Source organism: Emys orbicularis, chromosome 5 (assembly GCF_028017835.1).
Source record: "Emys orbicularis isolate rEmyOrb1 chromosome 5, rEmyOrb1.hap1, whole genome shotgun sequence".
NCBI classification, from domain to species: domain Eukaryota; kingdom Metazoa; phylum Chordata; order Testudines; family Emydidae; genus Emys; species Emys orbicularis.
Genome location: NC_088687.1, coordinates 65,347,728 through 65,352,247, shown reverse-complemented (window position 1 = coordinate 65,352,247; position 4,520 = coordinate 65,347,728).

The window sequence follows — 4,520 nt, the reverse complement described above, 5'->3', positions numbered from 1 at the left end:
CATAAAGATTTATCTTCTAATACTTTTGAACAAAATTAATTACTTGGTTGTGTGTTTTCAAACAAACTCAAAAATCAGCAACATGTGCAAAAAAATTCAAGTAAAACTCAAAGGGATTTTATATTGTTTAGTAATTGTGACAATGTGACAAGAGTCTACTGTTTTGGAAACAGAAAAATGAAATTTGATGGACTTTTCCGCCACCATTTGAAGATACTAAAGTAGCCCAAAATGTATGTTGACAGCTGTGAACTGAATTGAAATGAGTAAATAAATCACTAAAATATTGAAAAATATTGAACATTATCTTATTTGTAAAGAAAATTGTCAAGACTGCCAGGTCCAAAATTTGACCTATTTTTATACATATTTTTGTCACTTAGCTAACATGATGATTAGTGCTGTATAAAACTTGGAAGTTGGATAGAAAACTCTGGGATGCATAGTCCTTCAAATCTATTTTAAACAATATTCTCCACTTTCTTTAGTGAAGCTAATGCCAGAAGGTCCCTCATGAGCAACCCTACTATAAGAAACCAATATGCTTATGTACAATGGATACAAAATTAGGCTATGGAAACAAATTTCATTTTCACATTTTCTTGGCATATTTACCATAAAAAAAAGCATAAACATCATTTCAAAAATGCATGGGCAATACACTCTTATTATTGAAAATAACTGAATTCTAAGTATAATCTCTACAGTGCTGGAAAGTGCACCTGCCCAGTAAACTTCCTGAGTGTGCTGTCTCTACCCACTGCCTCAACTTCCACCCTACTAGCTCGCTCATTGTTGACCTGCAGTCATGTCTGCACTCTCCACTCCATTAAAGCGCCTCCCCTGACTGCATTCTTCTATGATCTCTTTCTGGCCAAGCTGTAAGACATCGTTTTCATCCTCATGCTTTCATCCAGCACATCTACCACCTTTGATATGATCGACCACTTTCTCCTCCTTTGACCTCAGACTCAGTGCTCTCCAAGTCTTTTCTTTCCTATAAACCTGCTCCTTCACTGTCTCCTTTTGATACTCCTCCCCCTTTGAGGGCATTCCCACACCTGTCCCAGATATGGACACCATTCCATTAAGCATAAATAAAAATATTTTCTTAACAATGAAGTAAATTAAGCATTGAAATGAACTGTCTAGTGAGGTAGCTGAGTCACTCTCATTATCAATTAGAGATGTTCAAAACAGATCAGATAAAGTCCTAATGAGATCGTTCTAGAAGATGATCCGACTTGAATTAAGAGTCTGGCCTAGAATCTAGATGACCCGATAACCTTTCCCAAATCTGGGTAGCCTATAGACACAACAGATCCAGAGAGCGCTTGCTGGTGGTCTCTTGGTGGTGGACCGTCACCTGGTGCTAGTGCTGTTATAAGGTGATAAGTTGTATCAAAAGGCAGGTAAAAACATACTAATGCTTGTAATATATTCTTTTTCTATATCATTGATGTAGATGTCATGTGTAACCGTCAGTAGGATGGGAGAAGGTCTACAAGACAAACTCTCTGTTAAGACGTGTTCCACACTATGACCTATACCTTGTAACTTTTATCTGACAAATCTCTTCAAGCTTGACTTATTCATTGCTATTACAAACTGGCTTTTACAGCTCTAGAATTGACCATTAAAATTTACTTTAAATACTTGCCAAGTCTCATTTCCTGTGCTGATAATATATCAATCGTCTGTTGAAATCAAAATTACTGATCCAGGAAATATTTGACAGTTTTAAGGTAGTCAGACACAAATAAATATTTGATTGCACCAATTTACAGCACTGCCTTACAGGCATCATCAAGAGGGCTATATACAGAAAGTACAACTGTATTATTGACAAGAAAGTTAAATGATTTTGTTCAGAGGTAATGCAAACCACAGTAAATTTACCCTTATGTGAAATAATTTCTTTCATGCATGAAAGGTTTGCATTCTCTTGCAGAAACTCTTCAAGGACTCCACTTCTGTAGGGACAAATAGGTCTGCTCTGTGTGGAAGTTTATTAAAATACTTTTTTATGAGTAAGAAATCAGATTTCAATAATACTAAACAAACAAATTAAGGGTCTTTTGCCTTTTTTTTAAGAACTTGTTTTATGTATGATTGAAGTTTGTACAACACTCCAGAAAAGCCATCATGTGTTAGATTTAAAAATAAAATCAAAAACATTTTCTGCCATATAGGTACACTTGAAAAACTGGGAGCGTTAATGTCTTCAGAAGTCTTAGAAAGTGTATGTCCAGCTTTGTACTGATACCCATTTAACAAAGCAGAAGTAAGATACTGTACCGTAAACAAAAACCTACAGTAAAGGACATTTTGAAATTTTACACAAGAATAGTTCATAAACATTTTGGTTGTTCCATAACAGTTTTCATACAAAATGAATAGAAAACCCTTAGACAGTTGTCATCATTCTTGACTATTTTTTCACTTAAATGCACACAAACATACTTTATATAGCAATATACTGATGTACCGTAACACGGATATTAAACTATGATTACTGCTTTTTAACCGAGATGTGTATTATCCAATCAACATTATCTGTAATTGAAATACTCAGACATTATGTATTCCAATCATGTTGCAAGTATAAAAACATGAAAATATAACTTTACATTATTTCAATTATATACATTATTTCAGGCTTGACAAAGGAAGATTTAAACGCTACAGTTTTTAGAAGAGTTGGCCCAGAGGTACAATAAATAGTTTTGCATTGTATACAGTATCGTAATGTTACTTTTAAAAATGTTTTAAGAACCATATGAATATTATTAGATTTCAGTTTGGTCATTCTAGCATTGAATATTAAAATTCAGACTGCATCCCCACATTCCTGATGAGGCATAATGCACAGAACACCCATGGATTACTTCAGCATATGCAGCTGAGAAACAGTTAAGCTTTAGTGATGGGCAGGTTACTAGCAGAGGGCCCGATATTGCAAGCACTCTGCATGTATATCTCTGGCTGACAGTAATGAAAGTACTTTATGCATGTGCTTTCAGAATCAGGCCCATAGCTTGTACCAAGAGAAGGGATATAACATTTCTAATGAAGCTACAATCCTTGAGTGTTAAACAAAGCATTTATTGAAGCTTAAGGAAAGAATTCCAGCTAACACTGTACATTATGTTTCAAATTTTATTTCAGTGAGAAATAAAATAGGGAACTAGTAGTACTGCATGAGGGATATTGTATCTTTTTGTATTCATAACATAGAGAAACGTAAGCTCTTTAACCTAACATCTGATATCTTATCCATAGGTGAAGGCTAGGGAAGTATTACATTGGTTTGGGTTGTATTAGCATTTAAATGAATGTTACTGTGCCCCTTTGAGGATTCATTTTTGTGTTGTAAACAGGTCTATGTCTGTAGGGTCCTTATGAGGAGAACCTAGGATAACTTAAAATTCTGAAAACACTCATCATGTATAAGATTTATGAAAGTTCTTATATTTTCAAAAATACAAACAAATCAAATTTCAGGGATTGGAATATTATGGATCTTAGATTAAAAAGACATTGTCAAGGTATTTTTCTTAGGAAAAACTTTACATGCTGTAGAACCACTTCCTGGACACTTGAAATCTGCTTCCTTAAGGGAATTTGTTTTGAAATCTGGGTTTATTCTATAAATATTATTATTGTAGGATTATTTTGAATGCTTGCCTTCTATTGATATTCTTTATATAAAATACACAGACACACGCACACACATGCACACACTCTGTAAAACCACAGATGGGTATGAACCAAAATCTCAGATCTTAGTGTCCCTGCACTTCAGAGGTAAAGGGGACTAGAATCCAAACCTGTATCCAAATTTTGCATCAGGTTCCTAGCTCTAGTGCAACTCCAGTATAGGACACCCTTGAACTCCTCTGGGGATCCAAAATGCAGATCTGAATGTTATGGCTTGGGCCCATCTCTAAATAAAACATGGAATTTAACAGCTCAAAATGAGCTGAGGGTAAGGAGGTTGGGAGGACATAAAACTTTGGCCCAACCTAGACAATGTCCTTTTACATTTTAGATTCTTATAACCCAACTGTAGCTTGCAAAATTAATTGGACCAGTTGCAAATAAAACCATAGAAAAAAGTTTATTTCAAATGTCAAGCATTGCCAAGTAATTGGATATTAACACCAAATGTTAAAGAATAGGCTATACAGTAAAGTTTTAATAACAATTAAAATTACAAGATTTGAACCTTTTATTTATTTATTTTCCTCGCCTCATCATTTACATATTTGGCTCTCAAAAATATGGAACTGATGCCCTAAAGCCTTTTTTTGATTTTTCCACTTCCCCACAGTTAATTGTTTTTGTCTTATTCAACCATTATGGAAGCAAATTTATTTAAAAGCCAGTTTGTTTGTGAAAATACCTAAAAATATTTTTTTCCTTTTAAATGTTTTTTTTTTCTTATAAAACATGTCACATCTTGATGCAATTGATGTCAAGTGTGCTTAAGTCAGTATGAACCAAGGGACTAACAATGG